Here is a 20,506-nt window from a genome sequence, read left to right as displayed (position 1 = left end):
CCAGAGCTTCAAGCCTCCACCTCAACCCTCTCGCACCCTCTCCCCACCCGCAAAAAGTCGACAAATCTTGAGCCATAGGCTACACGGTCCATCACGCATTTAAACTAGCATGCTTGCTCTATCCGCACTGATTGGTGAAGTAATTTAATGACTTAAAATGTGAAAAACGTGGATTTCAAAAGGTTAAAAAAGGAAAAGTATAAATACTTTTTGGGGGGTTCGAACCAGTTCAGAACTTTATTTTGCTGCTCGGAACAAGTTGCATGAAAATTTAAATTAAAAAAATTGTGACTCTGTTCAGAACGTTCCAACCCCTGGTTATTAATGAGCGTTCAGACATGTGTCCACATGCATGAGCAGCCATAGTAAAACCAGTCAGCCAGATAGAGAGATGATGAACCAGAAATGAGGAAGTGAAATGGAGATCAGCTTATGCAATATTGAGACTGGCAAGCGCATTAGAGAAGTGAAGAAAGATGGTGGGCGAGATTCTTTTTCCTCCATTGCTCAATTTAGTCCTAAAATGTGAACTGTCTAATACAGCAGAGTTGTCATTTGACTAGAAGGGGTTTTCAGACATTTATAAGCAGACAGAGAACAGTTCTCTCTAATGTCGGTTGTTGTGGAAACTGGAGCCCATTAGCTAACCAGAGCTTTAGACAGACAAGGAGTTTACAGGATGGGGAACTACAGAAGAAACAAAGTAGACTAACTAATTACTAACAGATTGAAACAAAAAAAAATACATTTTAAAAAAAATATATAAATTCTGTGTTGGAGAACAATGACGAAATCCAGACATTAAAACTGAATTCATCAATATTCAAAAATGTTGAACTTCGTAGGAAATCAACTAAATGTATCGAACTTATTGGAAAAATGAATTAATTTGCCCAAGTTAAATCATAAGACATGAACCACATGCATCAGTAATTGGCATTTTCCCGCCCTCGTGTACACATGGTTTAGCCGTTGGCGATGATGCCAATGATAACCTTCTTCTAATAGAGATGAAAAGAAGACAAATCAGCCCGTCAACCTGGCAGAAGGAGATCATGAATATTTGCGTCGATCCAGTAGCCATTTTGTTTTGAGAAATCTGCCATCACACGAGCGCTACAGAAGCATCCCTAACCAAACAGAGGTCTCTGGTTGGTGCACGGTTGCGTTTGAAAAGGGGAACTACACCAGACCTCAAAAAGGTGGTCTTCTGATGTGGTGTAAATATTTTTGAGGAATTAGAAAAACTACAAAATTGGACATTCTATTTTTTTTTCCAGGGAAAACCTGAAAAAGTGGAAAACGGAAAACCAAATCAGAGGAAACTAAATTTGAGGTGGGGGGGGTCAACCGAATCAGACAAAACAAAAAATTATAGGTCCCTAATTATTTTCAATCTACACACAATACTAAATAATGACAAAGAGAAAAAAAGGTCTTTAAAACCTGTTAGAGCTAGGGCTACTTTTTTCAACATTTTGTTAAAAATCGCGCAACATTTCAACGTCCTGCTACTCATGCCAGGAATATAGTATACGCATATGATTAGTATGTGTGGATAGAAAACACTGAAGTTTCTAAAACTGTTTAAACCACGGCTGTGACTATAACAGAACGTGTGTCTCGGGGAAAATCCCAAGGAAAACTGATCACCCAAAAGAAAAAAATATCAATACGCCAGTTGCCTGTATTGTCTATGGGAAGAGAAAATAGATGGCTCCCAGTTGACAATTCCTACAGTTTCCACACGATGTCTCCAGTCTTGGCAATTGGTGTGACGTTATTCCTTGGTTCAACGAAGAAGAGGCACTTCCTGTCATCACTGCATCACAAAGGAAGTTTTGGTAGAGAGAATATCGACCATCGTCTCAAGACTTAATGCTATTGAATACAGATCGCCCCATGATGAATTTGATCGCGTATTAACGTTTACTAATACCTAAAGTTGGATTACAGAAGTAGTTTGAAGTTTTTTGTCAAAGTTCATAGGCAACTTTTTTAATTTTAAAAAATAACGTTGCGTTTAGAAACGGTGTTTTCCCTGGATCACACAGTCTTCATAAATGGACATTTTGGGTATACAAGGACCGATTTAATCGAAAAAAAGACCCAATTGTGATGTTTATGGGACATATAGGAGTGCCAACAAAGAAGCTCGTCAAAGGTAATGAATGTTCTATATTTTATTTCTGAGTTTTGTGTAGCGCCGGCTACGCTAATTCTTTTGTTTACGTCCCCTTCAGGTATTTTGGGGTGTTGCATGCTATCAGATAATAGCTACTCATGCTTTCGCCGAAAAGCATTTTAAAAATCTGATTTGTTGGCTAGATTCACAACGAGTGTAGCTTGAATTGAGTATCCTGCATGTGGGTTTTAATGAACGTTTGAGTTTTAACGAGTGCTATTAGCATTTGGCGTAGCGCATTTGCATTTATTGTTGGCAAGGTGGGATGCTAGTGCGTCGGGTTGCCCAGAGAGGTTAATACATTTGAAAAACTTTCTAATCTAAAAATTAAAGTTTTATTTCCATAAGTATTCAGAGCCTTCACTTTGAGACTCTACATTGGGCTCAGATACATCCTGTGTCCATTGATCATCCTTGAGATGTTTCTACAACTTGATTGGAATACACCTGTGGTGGCAAATTCAATTGATTGGACATGATTTGGAAAGGCACACACCTGTCTATATAAAAAGGTCCCACAGTTGACAGTGAATGTCAGAGCAAAAACCAAGCCATGTCAAAGGAATTCTCCAATGTGGCTCCGAGACAGGATTGTGTTGAGGCACAAACATGTCTGCAGCATTGAAGGTCCCTAAGAACATTGGCCTCCATCATCCTTAAATGGAAGAGGTTTGGAACAACCTAGAGAGTCTTCTTAGAGCTGGCCGCCCAAGGGCCTTGGTCACCGACATAGCTACAGAGTTTCTCTGTGGAGATGGGAGAACCTTCCAGAAGGACAACCATCTCTGCAGCACTGAGTAGCCAGATGGAAGGCACTGCTCAGTAAAAGGTTACATGACAGCCCGCCTTGAGTTTGCCAAAAGGCACCTAAATAACTCAGAACATGAGAAACAAGATTCGCTGGTCTGATAAAACCAAGATTGACCAAGATTCCTTGGTCTGAAAGTAAAGTGTCACGTCTGGAGGAAACAGTATCCCTACGCTGAAGCATGGTGGTGGCAGCATCATGCTGTGGGGATGTTTTTCAGCAGCAGGGACTGGGAGAAAACAACCCTAAGCACACAGCCAAGACACGCAGGAGTGGCTTCAGGACAAGTCTCTGAATGTCCTTGAGTAGACCAGACAGAGCTCGGACTTGAACCAGATCTCTGGAGACCTAAAAATGAAAACAGCGACGCTTCTCATCCAACGTGACAGAGCTTGAGATATCCCACCGAAGAAGAATGGGAGAAACTCTCCAAATACAGGTGTGCCAAGCATGTAGTCATACCCAAGAAGACTCCAGGCTGTAATCACTGCCAAAGGTCCTTCAACAAAGTACTGACTGAATACTTATGTGAATGTGATATTTCAGTTTTTAAAATCTAAGGGTCTTCATATTTTACGGTTATTCTCTAACAAACTAATTATTATTATTTGGGGGTGCTTATATTAGGTATATTATCACATCTGTTTCTTGTATATCCCATCTCCCCGAGACACACGCGTCATTGTCCAGGAGCACGAAGGTGCATAAAGATGGAGGAATTCAGATATGACGTCATCGTTTGAACACCATCTACAGAGTTTTGAAACTATGGCGCAACTAAAAAATCAGCACAATCTACTTTTTCGCTTTTTTATAAATTGCCGTCGTCTTGGAGCTAAAATTGAGATCATGTATACCGCGCTAACGGCGATACAAGAAGAAACAAACTAAACAAAAAAGTAGCGATACGCTGAACTTAGCCAATGAGGCAATGGGGGCCGCCATCTTTATGCACCTTGCTCAAGGGCACAGTGACATTTTTCACCTTGTCGGCTCCAGGACTCTACCTCGGAGTGTGTTGTCAGGAAAATAACCTCACACTCAACGACAACAAAACTAAGGAGATGATTGTGGACTTCAGGAAACAGCAGAGGGAGATGGAACAGTAGTGGAGAGGGTAGTAGGTTTTAAGTTCCTCGGCGTACACATCACAGAAAAACTGAATTGGTCCACCCACACAGTCAGCATCGTGAAGAAGGCGCAGCAGCGCCTCTTCAACCTCAGGAGGCTGAAGAAATTTGGCTTGTCACCAAAAGCAAACAAACTTCTACAGATGCACAATCGAGAGCATCCTGTTGGGCTGTATCACCGCCTGGTACGGCAACTGCTCCGCCCACAAGGTTCTCCAGAGGGTAGTGAGGTCTGCACAACGCATCACCGGGGGCAAACTACCTGCCCTCCAGGACACCTACACCACCCAATGTCACAGGAAGGCCATAAAGATCATCAAGGACAACAACCACCCGAGTCACTGCCTGTTCACCCCGCTATCGTCCAGAAGGCGAGATCAGTACAGGTGCATCAAAGCTGGGACCGAGAGACTGAAAAACAGCTTCTATCTCAAGGCCATCAGACTGTTAAACAGCCACCACTAACATTGAGTGGCTGCTGCCAACACACTGACTCAACTCCAGCCACTTTAATAATGGGAATTGATGTAAAATATATCTCTAGCCACTTTAAACAATGCTACTTAATATAATGTTTACATACCCTACATTATTCATCTCATATGTTTACGTATATACTGTACTCTATATCATCGACTGCATCCTTATGTAATACATGTATCACTAGCCACTTTAAACTATACCACTTTGTTTACATACTCATCTCATATGTATATACTGTACTCGATACCATCTACTGTATCTTGCCTATGCTGCTCTGTACCATCACTCATTCATATATCTTTATGTACATATTCTTTATCCCCTTACACTTACACTTGTGTCTATAAGGTAGTAGTTTTGGAATTGCTAGATTACTCCTGGCATTGTCGGAACTAGAAGCACAAGCATTTCGCTACACTCGTATTAACATCTGCTAACCATGTGTATATGACAAATAAATTTGATTTGACCTGCCACCTATTAGGCTAGTCACCACTTTGTAGGGTCTGTTTTTGATACAGTTTCAGTGCAAAACTAGTCTGTACAATGTGGGTAATGCTAGCTGGCCTAGCGCTCGAGGCAGAGCAGCGCAGCACGAGGCAGGATGCAAGGCTTGTGAATGAGACACACATTAAGTAAATAAAGCCACATCACTGCAATGTCAAGACCTGCACTGCACCACATGGCTGTTGGTAGAGGGCTGGGAAGTTGCTGCACACTGTAGGCCTCAGGGAGCAGGCAAGGGCCTGGGGAAGAGCGACACATAGCGGGAGGGGGAAGTGGAGCAGGGGTCCCCTTGCTAACTGTTGCTGCACACCGTAGGCCTCAGGGAGCAGGCAAGGGCCTGGGGAAGGGGCTGAGGCCTGGGGGAGAGTGACACATAGCGGGAGGGGGAAGTGGAGCAGGGGTCCCCTTGCTAACTGTTGCTGCACACCGTAGGCCTCAGGGAGCAGGCAAGGGCCTGGGGAAGGGGCTGAGGCCTGGGGGAGAGCAACACATAGCGGGAGGGGGAAGTGGAGCAGGGGTCCCCTTGCTAACTGTTGCTGCACACCGTAGGCCTCAGGGAGCAGGCAAGGGCCTGGGGAAGGGGGAGGGGGAAGTGGAGCTGAGGCCTGGGGGAGGGCCTGGGGAGCAACACATAGCGGGAGGGGGAAGTGGAGCAGGGGTCCCCTTGCTAACTGTTGCTGCACACCGTAGGCCTCAGGGAGCAGGCAAGGGCCTGGGGAAGGGGCTGAGGCCTGGGGGAGAGTGACACATAGCGGGAGGGGGAAGTGGAGCAGGGGTCCCCTTACTAACTGTTGCTGCACACCGTAGGCCTCAGGGAGCAGGCAAGGGCCTGGGGAAGGGGCTGAGGCCTGGGAGAGAGTGACACATAGTGGGAGGGGGAAATTACTTCTCCACAGGGCTAGAGGCTCCCAGTGGCCAGTTATTGCCAGTTCAATAAATCTCTCACTCAATGGACTGGGAGTGACTTTTAGCCTTAAAGGAAACAGCCCTTTATAAATAGCCTAGCTTGCCTTAACCCCCTCCCCCTAGCGAGCTATAGCTCCCTCCCCCAGCACCCTGGGATACAGTCTCCCTCTTCCCATCCACGGAACCTTCATTTCTGAAGAGGGAAAGTACAATATTGACCAGCTGCAACGGGCCCCCTGCCCCACACACTCACATATATGTTTTCCAGTGAAGACAGAATGGGAAATATTGAAATCAAGAGAATATCATGATGAGTAGAGCAGACTGGAGACATTGGGTTGCCAGTAGGGCAGACTGGAGACATTGGGTTGCCAGTAGGGCAGACTGGAGACATTGCGTTGCCAGTAGAGCAGACTGGAGACATTGCGTTGCCAGTAGACATTGGGTTGCCAGTAGGGCAGACTGGAGACATTGGGTTGCCAGTAGACATTGGGTTGCCAGTAGAGCAGACTGGAGACATTGGGTTGCCAGTAGGGCAGACTGGAGACATTGGGTTGCCAGTAGACATTGGGTTGCCAGTAGACATTGGGTTGCCAGTAGACATTGGGTTGCCAGTAGGGCAGACTGGAGACATTGGGTTGCCAGTAGACATTGCGTTGCCAGTAGAGCAGACTGGAGACATTGGGTTGCCAGTAGGGCAGACTGGAGACATTGGGTTGCCAGTAGGGCAGACTGGAGACATTGGGTTGCCAGTAGACATTGGGTTGCCAGTAGACATTGGGTTGCCAGTAGGGCAGACTGGAGACATTGGGTTGCCAGTAGACATTGGGTTGCCAGTAGAGCAGACTGGAGACATTGCGTTGCCAGTAGAGCAGACTGGAGACATTGGGTTGCCAGTAGGGCAGACTGGAGACATTGGTTTGCCAGTAGAGCAGACTGGAGACATTGGGTTGCCAGTAGGGCAGACTGGAGACATTGGGTTGCCAGTAGACATTGGGTTGCCAGTAGACATTGGGTTGCCAGTAGACATTGGGTTGCCAGTAGACATTGGGTTGCCAGTAGAGCAGACTGGAGACATTGGGTTGCCAGTAGGGCAGACTGGAGACATTGGGTTGAGTAGACTGATGCCCCATGTCATTGATCCACAACCCATAGGTAAGGCTGTAGAGTGAAATAAGGATGCCCCAAATGCAATTCTAAAGTCTAATATATCCAGGGTGATTTCAACAGATTTGTCAAATAAACAATTAGTCTTTTGTTGATTTTAAATAACGTTCCAACCTCGTTTAGCCTGATCTATTCAATTAAGGCATAATTCTACTATGTATTAATTAGCATCACTGTCAATAAAATACTTTTATTTTGAAGGCTAACTGCGAAGTCCACTATTGTGGCTAGCTTCACATAGATGGGTCCGACCACCATTAATCAAATAAGAACGGTCTTATAAATTAGGGTTATTTTAGCTAACTGCAGCGCGACTGAAACAGGTGTTAGCCGGCTAACTGCAGCGCCACTGAAACAGATGTTAGCCGGCTAACTGCAGCGCCACTGAAACAGATGTTAGCCGGCTAACTGCAGCGCCACTGAAACAGATGTGGGGCGGCAGGGTAGCCTAGTGGTTAGAGCGTTGGACTAGTAACCGAAAGGTTGCAAGTTCGAATCCCCGAGCTGACAAGGTACAATTCTGTCGTTCTGCCCCTGAACAGGCAGTTAACCCACTGTTCCTAGGCCGTCATTGAAAATAAGAATTTGTTCTTAACTGACTTTATGTGGACGTGCAGTCATATTCAGGTCCTGATTGGTCAACAAGTTTATTTGACACGAAGACCCAAATGGCGTTCCATAGAAATCCTGGTTGAGAATTAAATGACTGAACAACGAAACAGCACAACATAGGTTTTCTACCCTGGCCACATCCAGAAAACGCTGGGCCAATTGTGCGCCGCCCTATGGGACTCCCAATCACGGCCGGATGTGATACAGCCTGGATTCGAACCAGGGACTGTAGTGACAACCTCTTGCACTGAGGTGCAGTGCCTTAGATCGTGTCCATGTGTGTGTGTTTTAACTATTTAACTGTACAAGAATGCTTAAAAAGGCCACTAAAATGTTAAATATCGGTTATCAGTATCGTTTTTTTATAGCAAGGAAAATATATCGGATATCGGTACCGGCCAAACATGTCAAAATGTTGCGTCACTCATCAACAGTCTTTTCAAAGTTAGCTATGAAGATCAGAGCTGGTATCTCAGGTTAGTCAGCAATGAAGAGCAGAGATGGTTTCTCAAATTAGTCACAGAGCTGGTTTCTCAGGTTAGTCAGCTATGAAGAGCAGAGCTGGTTTCCCAGGTTAGTCAGCTATGAAGAGCAGAGCTGGTTTCTCAGGTTAGTCAGCTATGAAGAGCAGAGCTGGTTTCCCAGGTTAGTCAGCTATGAAGAGCAGAGCTGGTTTCTCAGGTTAGTCAGCTATGAAGATCAGAGCTGGTTTCTCAGGTTAGTCAGCTATGAAGATCAGAGCTGGTTTCTCAGGTTAGTCAGCAGAGCTGGTTTCCCAGGTTAGTCAGCAGAGCTGCTTTCTCAGGTTAGTCAGCAGAGCTGCTTTCTCAGGTTAGTCAGCAGAGCTGGTTTCCCAGGTTAGTCAGCAGAGCTGGTTTCTCAGGTTAGTCAGCAGAGCTGGTTTCTCAGGTTAGTCAGCAGAGCTGGTATCTCAGGTTAGTCAGCAGAGCTGGTTTCTCAGGTTAGTCAGCAGAGCTGGTTTCTCAGGTTAGTCAGCAGAGCTGCTTTCTCAGGTTAGTCAGCAGAGCTGGTTTCTCAGGTTAGTCAGCAGAGCTGGTTTCTCAGGTTAGTCAGCAGAGCTGGTTTCTCAGGTTAGTCAGCTATGAAGATCAGAGCTGGCTTCCCAGATTAGTCAGCAGAGCTGGTTTCCCAGGTTAGTCACTATGAAGTGCAGAGCTGGTTTCTCAGGTTAGTCAGCAGAGCTGGTTTCCCAGGTTAGTCAGCTATGAAGTGCAGAGCTGGTTTCTCAGGTTAGTCAGCAGAGCTGGTTCCCCAGGTTATTAAGGCATAATTCTACTATGTATTAATTAGTCAGCAGAGCTGCTTTCTCAGGTTAGTCAGCAGAGCTGGTTTCTCAGGTTAGTCAGCAGAGCTGGTTTCTCAGGTTAGTCAGCAGAGCTGGTTTCTCAGGTTAGTCAGCAGAGCTGGTTTCTCAGGTTAGTCAGCAGAGCTGGTATCCCAGGTTAGTCAGCAGAGCTGGTTTCTCAGGTTAGTCAGCAGAGCTGGTTTCTCAGGTTAGTCAGCAGAGCTGGTTTCTCAGGTTAGTCAGCAGAGCTGGTTTCTCAGGTTAGTCAGCAGAGCTGGTTTCCCAGGTTAGTCACTATGAAGTGCAGAGCTGGTTTCTCAGGTTAGTCAGCAGAGCTGGTTTCTCAGGTTAGTCAGCAGAGCTGCTTTCTCAGGTTAGTCAGCAGAGCTGGTTTCTCAGGTTAGTCAGCAGAGCTGGTTTCTCAGGTTAGTCAGCAGAGCTGGTTTCTCAGGTTAGTCAGCAGAGCTGCTTTCTCAGGTTAGTCAGCAGAGCTGCTTTCTCAGGTTAGTCAGTCAGAGAGCTGGTTTCTCAGGTTAGTCAGCAGAGCTGGTTTCTCAGGTTAGTCAGCAGAGCTGGTTTCCCAGGTTAGTCACTATGAAGTGCAGAGCTGGTTTCTCAGGTTAGTCAGCAGAGCTGGTTTCCCAGGTTAGTCAGCAGAGCTGGTTTCTCAGGTTAGTCAGCAGAGCTGGTTTCTCAGGTTAGTCAGCAGAGCTGGTTTCTCAGGTTAGTCAGCAGAGCTGCTTTCTCAGGTTAGTCAGCAGAGCTGCTTTCTCAGGTTAGTCAGCAGAGCTGCTTTCTCAGGTTAGTCAGCAGAGCTGGTTTCCCAGGTTAGTCAGCAGAGCTGGTTTCTCAGGTTAGTCAGCAGAGCTGGTTTCTCAGGTTAGTCAGCAGAGCTGGTTTCTCAGGTTAGTCAGCAGAGCTGGTTTCTCAGGTTAGTCAGCAGAGCTGGTTTCTCAGGTTAGTCAGCAGAGCTGGTTTCTCAGGTTAGTCAGCAGAGCTGGTTTCTCAGGTTAGTCAGCAGAGCTGGTTTCCCAGGTTAGTCACTATGAAGTGCAGAGCTGGTTTCTCAGGTTAGTCAGCAGAGCTGGTTTCCCAGGTTAGTCAGCAGAGCTGCTTTCTCAGGTTAGTCAGCAGAGCTGGTTTCTCAGGTTAGTCAGCAGAGCTGGTTTCTCAGGTTAGTCAGCAGAGCTGCTTTCTCAGGTTAGTCAGCAGAGCTGCTTTCTCAGGTTAGTCAGCAGAGCTGGTTTCCCAGGTTAGTCAGCAGAGCTGGTTTCTCAGGTTAGTCAGCAGAGCTGGTTTCTCAGGTTAGTCAGCAGAGCTGGTTTCTCAGGTTAGTCAGCAGAGCTGCTTTCTCAGGTTAGTCAGCAGAGCTGGTTTCCCAGGTTAGTCAGCAGAGCTGGTTTCACAGGTTAGTCACTATGAAGTGCAGAGCTGGTTTCTCAGGTTAGTCAGCAGAGCTGGTTTCTCACATTAGTCAGCAGAGCTGCTTTCTCAGGTTAGTCAGCAGAGCTGCTTTCTCAGGTTAGTCAGCAGAGCTGGTTTCTCAGGTTAGTCAGCAGAGCTGGTTTCTCAGGTTAGTCAGCAGAGCTGGTTTCTCAGGTTAGTCAGCAGAGCTGGTTTCTCAGGTTAGTCAGCTATGAAGATCAGAGCTGGCTTCCCAGGTTAGTCAGCAGAGCTGGTTTCCCAGGTTAGTCAGCAGAGCTGGTTTCCCAGGTTAGTCAGCAGAGCTGGTTTCCCAGGTTAGTCAGCAGAGCTGGTTTCCCAGGTTAGTCAGCAGAGCTGCTTTCTCAGGTTAGTCACTATGAAGTGCAGAGCTGGTTTCTCAGGTTAGTCAGCAGAGCTGGTTTCCCAGGTTAGTCAGCAGAGCTGCTTTCTCAGGTTAGTCAGCAGAGCTGGTTTCTCAGGTTAGTCAGCAGAGCTGGTTTCCCAGGTTAGTCAGCAGACCTGGTTTCTCAGGTTAGTCAGCAGAGCTGGTTTCTCAGGTTAGTCAGCAGAGCTGGTTTCTCAGGTTAGTCAGCAGAGCTGGTTTCACAGGTTAGTCAGCAGAGCTGGTTTCTCAGGTTAGTCAGCAGAGCTGGTTTCTCAGGTTAGTCAGCAGAGCTGGTTTCTCAGGTTAGTCAGCTATGAAGTACAGAGCTGGTTTCCCAGGTTCGTCAGCAGAGCTGGTTTCTCAGGTTAGTCAGCAGAGCTGGTTTCTCAGGTTAGTCAGCAGAGCTGGTTTCTCAGGTTAGTCAGCTATGAAGAGCAGAGCTGGTTTCCCAGGTTAGCCAGCTATGAAGAGCAGAGCTGGTTTTTCAGGTTAGTCAGCTATGAAGTGCAGAGCTGGTTTCCCAGGTTAGTCAGCAGAGCTGGTTTCTCAGGTTAGTCAGCTATGAAGGGCAGAGCTGGTTTCCCAGGTTAGTCAGCTATGAAGAGCAGAGCTGGTTTCCCAGGTTAGTCAGCTATGAAGAGCAGAGCTGGTTTTTCAGGTTAGTCAGCTATGAAGAGCAGAGCTGGTTTCCCAGGTTAGTCAGCTATGAAGAGCAGAGCTGGTTTCCCAGGTTAGTCAGCTATGAAGTGCAGAGCTGGTTTCTCAGGTTAGTCAGCTATGAAGGGCAGAGCTGGTTTCCCAGGTTAGTCAGCTATGAAGAGCAGAGCTGGTTTCCCAGGTTAGTCAGCTATGAAGGGCAGAGCTGGTTTCCTAGGTTAGTCAGCTATGAAGGGCAGAGCTGGTTTCCCAGGTTAGTCAGCTATGAAGAGCAGAGCTGGTTTCCCAGGTTAGTCAGCTATGAAGAGCAGAGCTGGTTTCCCAGGTTAGTCAGCTATGAAGAGCAGAGCTGGTTTCCCAGGTTAGTCAGCTATGAAGAGCAGAGCTGGTTTCCCAGGTTAGTCAGCTATGAAGTGCAGAGCTGGTTTCCCAGGTTAGTCAGCAGAGCTGGTTTCTCAGGTTAGTCAGCTATGAAGTGCAGAGCTGGTTTCCCAGGTTAGTCAGCTATGAAGAGCAGAGCTGGTTTCCCAGGTTAGTCAGCTATGAAGAGCAGAGCTGGTTTCTCAGGTTAGTCAGCTATGAAGACCAGAGCTGCTTTTCCAGGTTAGTCAGCAGAGCTGGTTTCCCAGGTTAGTCAGCTATGAAGAGCAGAGCTGGTTTCCCAGGTTAGTCAGCTATGAAGAGCAGAGCTGGTTTCCCAGGTTAGTCAGCTATGAATAGCAGAGCTGGTTTCCCAGGTTAGTCAGCTATGAAGAGCAGAGCTGGTTTCCCAGGTTAGTCAGCTATGAAGAGCAGAGCTGGTTTTTCAGGTTAGTCAGCTATGAAGAGCAGAGCTGGTTTCCCAGGTTAGTCAGCTGTGAAGAGCAGAGCTGGTTTCCCAGGTTAGTCAGCTATGAAGAGCAGATGATAATGACTTTGTTGAGATTGTTGGCAGATTATATTTTAAGTACGCCAATACTTTTTGTTTGTTTATTTAGGTAGTTTGACACCTTATTCAGACAGTAATGACATTATATGGGGAGATCGGCAAATGGGGGGAAACTGTGGGAAGGTCGGAAGCAGGGATTGATCCCGGTTCTCAGGTGGAAAGGAGACACGTGCTGTGAAATGTTACCACTACACCAAGGCGCTGCACAGGAAAAGTTGATATTAATGGTTGATGGTTATGAGGAACCAAATCATAGATTGCTTTCAAGGTAAGGTCACAAACATTTAGCATTTTGGGTGAAGTCTTTAAAACATGGCTGGAAGAAAGACCTGCAGGCTCTCCAGGAGGGTTGGCCACCCCTCATCTGTTTCCCTAGTGCTGAGTGTTGGAAAATGTTCTTGTTTATAACAATTCATTTCTCAAAATCACCCAACTTTAAAGAAAAATATAATGAATATCATTACTCAGGTCATTTATGCCTATTAGTTTAGGGTATCTGCCACCAATTTACTTTACAGATTAAAAAATGATATATTTGTGAGTTGTGAGTCCCCCTACCATCTCCACAATACTAAAATGTCAATATTGCCACTTCTGGATCCCCAATGTGTGACCAAATTATTTTCATAGTTAAAAATCAGGCCACCTTACCAAAACTTTCCTGCTAAAACATACTATAGGTCAGCCTGCTCCCTTTTCTATGGCAAAGCCTAATGACAAACCACAAAACAAGGGGACTAATACATGTGTGAATTAAATTAACGTTATGCTGTCAAAAGGCTGCATTCTGCAATAGGAACGAGTGTCACAGCAACCTAATTTTGTAGACAATATTGTACATAAAACCGTGCTACCGTGCTACTCTTTACAGTTATAGTATAAACTCAGCGGAGAACGTTCCCTCTCCATTCTGCTCCACTCTAATCTTGAGGGGCGTTTCTTTAAATCGCGCATCAAATCTCCTTGACCCCTTCCATAACTAGACCAATCATATGCTTCAATGTGCCGCGGTTCACAGTACTGTGGTTCACAGTGCTGTGGCATGACTGGACAATGGGCGGATTCGATTATGCTGAACCGTGGGTAGCCGGGCATAGGCCCGTCACTTGAAAAGGACGAAAGCGGAGGAGACGAGTCATGTTGTCAACAAGGTAGCATGGTGCATCGTCCAGACACATACATCTATTTTCGATCAAATAGAATGGTTTGAATTTTCTGATAAAGCATTTTTTTTCCCAAAAGCAATTCCTTTTTTCATGAGAACACCGAATGCTACTAATTACTACACGTGATTAATTACCAACTTTTGTTTTGAGCAGACTTCACCGTGAGCTTTGAACGTGGAACTTAACTCGCGACCCGGAAGGCAACCCACTTCCAAATCGAATGCAATCAACGTTCAACCGAAACAAAACCCGCCTATACAGGGGCCCGGGCGAAATCAATCAAGCCCCCTCAAATGACAGCGGTTTCGGCTAGTGACGTTCAATTGCATGCGCAGATGCTCTGATGTATTTGTCTTGCGGTGGCAAGGAGAATAGTTGCTTGGCATTGGCACCCTGCATATTCACTATGAGCATGTAATACATTATGTTCTAGTCCAGGAGTTCCCTCTGACAAGACAAACATGCTACATAACCCATGTATGGCAGTGATGGGCAGTCATGTTAATTAACAGACTGCATCTCATTATGTCAGTTGTTTTGATAAAGAGGAACTATTTTAATGAGGACTTCTGCATTTAAAAAAAAAAAAAAAAATGTATTTGATCCAACCCGTTCTGTCAAAAAGCTAAGTTTGATAACATGGTTGGCTAGAGTTTAAACAGCTAAAACACAGGTAACGTGCCAGACTGTAAGGCTAACCCAGCTTGGTTGGGTTAACTAGCTATGTCATTTGGAAAATATGGCAAGGTCCAGATGACAATCAATGGTTTTCCACAGTCGTGAGTGAAAGATCAGTCAGCTAGGGGTACTAAAGATCAGTCAGCTAGCTCTTTGATAGGGGCACTAAAGATCAGTCAGCTAGTTCTTGAAAGGGGCACTAAAGATCAGTCAGCTAGCTCTTGAAAGGGGCACTAAAGATCAGTCAGCTAGCTCTTGAAAGGGGCACTAAAGATCAGTCAGCTAGCTCTTTGATAGGGGTACTAAAGATCCGTCAGCTAGCTCTTGAAAGGGGCACTAAAGATCCGTCAGCTAGCTCTTGAAAGGGGCACTAAAGATCAGTCAGCTAGCTCTTGAAAGGGGCACTACAGATCAGTCAGCTAGCTCTTGAAAGGGGCACTAAAGATCAGTCAGCCAGGGGTACTAAAGATCAGTCAGCCAGGGGTACTAAAGATCAGTCAGCTAGCTCTTGAAAGGGGCACTAAAGATCAGTCAGCCAGCTCTTGGTAGGGGAACCCGTGAACCGTTACTGAGTGGCAAATGGCTATGGAAATCTTACAACAACAAAAAAAGGGTAGCCTGGCTAGTTAGCCAACTAGTTATGCAGTAAATTGGCTGGTTAACTAATAAGCATTCCAAGTTTAAAATGCCTTGACAAAATGTAAGACAACAGCCCCAATTATGACCGAGTTTCTGACCAATAATAATAATAATAATTTAGATGTCTTCTAATTGAATGGTATCGCATAAAACTGAATCCGTGAGACAGAACAATCAAAGCCAGCCAAGTTAGTTGTCACTCTGGCTAGCCTGGTGGCTAACACTAACATTGAGTCATCTAACGTTAGCCAGTGAGTTGCCTTGTGAAGTAAGCGTTGATGTGAAACTAGTCAATATACTATTTATCAAACATTTAGCTACAACGTTAAAAAATAGGACTGTATTTTATTGGCAAGCCGTACCCCCACCCCTATTCCAGATTTTAGGTCAGAGAAGTGTAGCCAACCTAGCTAGCTACTGTTAGCCGAAAACAGGCTAGTTGGCGAAGCTAATTAAAACGCATAATGAACATCACAGACCCCGCTGGTCTTCTTACCTGTGAATTTAGCTGATAGGCCGCACCTGTCCGTTTTTGCTTGATGAAATCACCATATTATACTGAAAAGGGGGATTTGAGACGCCGGTGTAGATGGATGGTGACTAGATAGGACCAAAACCTAGCTAGCTCGCTGGCTGTTTATCATATGCCTTTTTGGAAAGAGCTAGCTAGCCTCCTGGTTTCCAGCACGACGCCAGCTCTTTGGAGATGTTCACGATGCACAACTCCTATTGGTTGTCGCAGGGGAAACATCGTATTGTTATTGGACGATGTCAGTGTCAATCAAACTGGTGCCGCCGCAACAATCCCATTGATATGAAATATTTATTTTTCCATCAGACACATTTTCTATTTCCATATGTGCTCTCATGTAGAAAGTGGTATGAAGTACAATTAAGTAAATACATTTTAAGTATCTGTATTTACTATTTATTTATGTTTTACTGCACTACATTCCTAAAGAAAATAATGTACTGTAACTTATAATGTTATGATAATGTACTGCATGCTTTTAGCGCGCTGGACATCGGGCTAGAAGGTCGAGGGTTCGAGGCCTGCTCCCTGCCTGTTTCATTACAGTACTTTTTACTCCATACATTTCCCTGACACCCAAAAGTACTCATTACATGTTTAATGCTTATCGGGACAGAAAAATGGTCTAATTCATGCACTTATTAAGAGAACATCCCTGGTCATCCCTACTACCTCTGATCTGGCGGACTTGCCAAACACAAATGCTTAGTTTGTCTGTGTTGGAGTGTGCCCCTGACTATCCAGAAATAAAATAAATCGTGCCATCTGGTTTGCTTAATATAAGAATTGAAATGATTTATAATTCTATTTTGATACGTAAGTATATTTGAGTAATTACATTTACTTTTGATACTTACGTTTATTTAAAACCAAGTAATTAACATACTTTTACTCAAGTGGTATTTCACTGGGTGACTTTCACTTTTACTTTAGTCATTTTCTAATAAGAGATCTTTACTTTTACTTAGGTACGACAATTGGGTACTTTTCCCACCACGGTAAGGTAAGGCTAAGTGTATCACCAGCATATATAAGCCTAGTATTGTATATCAGCAGCATTATTTCTCTGAAATAAATTAATAAATGATTAATGTATCAATCACTATAATTGGCAGGTTGTCCAACTAGAAGTCTGATAGTGGGTTCCTGCTGTCGAAGAGGGCATTTCCTTTACCACCATGGCATTCTATTATGGTTGTGTCTTGTCCAGACAATACTATTATGGTAATCTACTGATCTCTGTTGTATTTCTGCAATGTTTTTTTATTCTACACATTTGATTGAGAAGTTTGTCTGTGATATTTGGAAACGCATTGGTGCACTTCTCTTTACCTCCTGGGGCATTTAGAAACACATTTCTAAATCAATATTTACATGTTTTTTTAAGATCTATTTATTTAGGTTGTGTGACAGTGTGTGCCTATTGATGAGGCCGTGGCGACACCGCAAAGTGTGACAAGGTAGGAATCAACGTTTTGGTCAGTGTACAAACCTGTAGAAAGTATATATACCCTCAACGTCTCTGCCTCTTCTTAGCCTGAGTTTCAAATCAAAGTAGACCGTCCTCAGTCCTAAACCCTATGCTCTTATGGGAATCCCCGCGTCCATATTTGTCCTCGGTCCAAATGATTAGCCAAGTAAGGGACGTAAGCCCCTCAGCCCTGGTTTTTAACGGAGTTTGCGAGTGAAAAATTAGGTTCACTTCGGGGCCTGAAACGCCACATAATTAAATTTGCGATGATTGTCCGACAAAAACTTAACTCAACGTCAATATGGATTCAAAATAGAAGTTTAAGTAAAAACGAATGTAAATACTACTTTTACTACTAATGCACAAACACATCTCATAAATGTAATTATGTTTTAGTTTGGTTAAATTTTGCAAATTGTAGAAATTGAACATTTTCCTTCTTCAGAAGTAGCTAGGCAGGCTAATGTTAGTTAGCTAATTAATGTTCTAGTTATCATACAGTAGGCATATATTAATAATGATACAGTTAATTTAAGATAACTTGCAATCATAATTGACGCATAGAAAGCACTGAAAACACAATCATCGCGGGATGAACGAGTGATGAATTTCCGGCCAAGTGCAGTCCATTTACAAATCATTCCTTCCTCCCTCGCCCTTTACCCTGCAAGTGTCAACTCGTCAGACATCATGATATGTCATCAGAAGTGTCCACTTAATTTGAGGGCTGAGGGGATAGGGTGTGTCTTTTTAAGTGTTTGGAATGTGGACTTAGTCTCGTCGAGGCGAGAGGTCTGCGCTGTACTGGCGGACTTACCTTCAGGCAGATGAGAAAATGACCTCAGACCTCACATTAGGGGGCCTCATGACCTGCATATAACTAATGATATATATATAAAAACATACATTCTTTCTCAGACCAGGAGGCATCTCTAAAATCTGTCTTAAGAAAACATCTGTATCCCTACGAACGATTTGGCCTACAAAAATGAATATAACCCCATGGATGGTGGATTGTCACCAACGCGATGTTGTTCTGCTAAACGAGGCTCATCTGAAGGTAACCCGGCACCGGGATGACAAATCAATATCAGTGTAAAAAAACTGTACTGGTGATGTCACCTCTTAACATACAGAGCCTCCAGAAAGTATTCAAACCCCTTGACTATTTACATACTATGTTGTGTTAGATCTTTTGGTCGCTGGCCTACACACAATATCCCATCATGTCAATGTGGAATTATGTTTTTTGACATTTTTACAAAACGTATTAAAAATGAAAAGCTGAAATGTCTTGAATCAAAAGGTACATTACATTACATTTAAGTCATTTGGCAGACGCTCTTATCCAGAGCGACTTACAAATTGGTGAATTCACCTTATGACATCATTTAAGGGGGGGGAGTGAGAAGGATTACTTTATCCTATCCTAGGTATTCCTTAAAGAGGTGGGGTTTCAGGTGTCTCCGGAAGGTGGTGATTGACTCCGCTGTCCTAGCGTCGTGAGGGAGTTTGTTCCACCATTGGGGGGCCAGAGCAGCGAACAGTTTTGACTGGGCTGAGCGGGAACTGTACTTCCTCAGTGGTAGGGAGGCGAGCAGGCCAGAGGTGGATGAACGCAGTGCCCTTGTTTGGGTGTAGGGCCTGATCAGAGCCTGGAGGTACTGCGGTGCCGTTCCCCTCACAGCTCCGTAGGCAAGCACCATGGTCTTCAACCCCTTTGTTATGGCAAGCTTAAATATGTTCAGGAGTAACAACTTTTCTGCTTAAACAAGTCGCATAATAAGTTGCATGGACTCACTCTGTGTGCAATTTTATTTCACCTTTATTTAACCAGGTAGGCTAGTTGAGAACACCTTTATTTAACCAGGTAGGCTAGTTGAGAACACCTTTATTTAACCAGGTAGGCTAGTTGAGAACAAGTTCTCATTTGCAACTGCGACCTGGCCAAGATAAAGCGTAGCAATTCGACACAAACAACAGAGTTACACATGGAATAAACAAAACATACAGTCAATAATACAGTAGAACAAAATAAAATAATGGTGTTTGCAAATTGTTTTAAATGACTACCTCATCTCTGTACCCCTCACATACAATTATCTGTAAGGTCATTCAGTCGAGCAGTGAATTTCAAACACAGATTCAACAAAGACCAAGGAAGTTTTTCCAGTGCCTCGCAAAGAAGGGCACCTATTGGTAGATGGGTAAAAAAAAAAATCCATTGAAGTTATTTTTTAAACTTTGTGTGGTATATGAATAGAACCAGTCACTACAGCGACACAGGCGTCCTTCCTAATTCCGAAAAAGTAGACCGCTCAGGGATTTCACCATGGTAACCTTTAAAACATTTACAGAGTTTAATGGCTGTGATAGGAGAAATCTGAGGATGAATTGACAACATTGTAGTTACTCCATAATGCTAACCTAATTGACAGTGAAAAGAAGACAATGAAGCTTGTACAAGAAGAAATACAAATATTCCAAAACATGCTTCCTGTTTGCAACAAGTCACTTAAGGAATGCTACAAAATATGTGGCAAAGCAATTCACTTTTTGTCCTGAATACAAAGTGTTGTTTGGGGCAAATCCAGTAGAGCACATTACTGAGTACCACTCTCTATTTTCAAGCATAGTGGTGGATGTATCATGTTATGGGTATGCTTGTAATTGTTAAGGACTGTGGAGTTTTTCAGGATAAAAAATAACATCTATGTATGAATCTGTTAATCAATGTGTTTCTATGGGCTACAGTGCCTTGCGAAAGTATTCGGCCCCCTTGAACTTTGCGACCTTTTGCCACATTTCAGGCTTCAAACATAAAGATATAAAACTGTATTTTTCAGTTTTTGATTTGTTAAAAAAGTTTGAAATATCCAATAAATGTCGTTCCACTTCATGATTGTGTCCCACTTGTTGTTGATTCTTCACAAAAAAATACAGTTTTATATCTTTATGTTTGAAGCCTGAAATGTGGCAAAAGGTCGCAAAGTTCAAGGGGACCGAATACTTTCGCAAGGCACTGTAATAGCAGTAAGGACTCATTCATTCATACTGTCACGTCCGTCGTAAGGAGGAGACCAAGGGGCAGCGTGGTAAGCGTACATTCTTAATTTATTAAATTAATGAACACTGAAGCAAATTAACAAAATTAAACGTGACGCTATGCACATGCGTGCTAACAGGCAACTACACAGACAAGAACCCACCAAATACCCAAGGGAAAATGGCTACCGAAATATCCATCTAAATATGGTTCCCAATCAGAGACAACATTAAACAGCTGCCTCTGATTGGGAACCAATTCAGGCCACCATAGACATACATATACCTAGACTTACATAAAACCCTAGACAATACAAAACAAGCATACCCACCCTCGTCACACCCTGACCTGACCAAGATAATAAAGAAAACAGAGATAACTCAGGGCATGACACATTCATCAAACTTTTTTGGATTAAATAATAATACCTACAGAGGTCCTACAATTCCAAATCAAACAGTTAAATTATCCTCGT

The 20,506-nt window shown here is 44.1% G+C and overlaps 1 protein-coding gene across 2 annotated transcripts in view; it reads right to left on the bottom strand.

Moving 5' to 3' along the window:
* LOC135529227 (SH2/SH3 adapter protein Nck1-like) overlaps positions 1-15,673 on the bottom strand; it is an 86,698-nt gene extending 71,025 nt beyond the window's left edge. For both annotated transcript variants that reach the window (XM_064958075.1, XM_064958076.1), the window contains exon 1: positions 15,479-15,673. The gene's annotated coding sequence lies outside the window, so the exon portion shown is untranslated. The remainder of the gene's footprint in view (positions 1-15,478) is intronic.
* Positions 15,674-20,506: the final 4,833 nt, after the last annotated feature.

This window comes from Oncorhynchus masou, unplaced genomic scaffold, assembly GCF_036934945.1.
Source record: "Oncorhynchus masou masou isolate Uvic2021 unplaced genomic scaffold, UVic_Omas_1.1 unplaced_scaffold_1124, whole genome shotgun sequence".
Taxonomy (NCBI): domain Eukaryota; kingdom Metazoa; phylum Chordata; class Actinopteri; order Salmoniformes; family Salmonidae; genus Oncorhynchus; species Oncorhynchus masou.
This window is presented reverse-complemented; position numbering and strand designations above follow the sequence as displayed.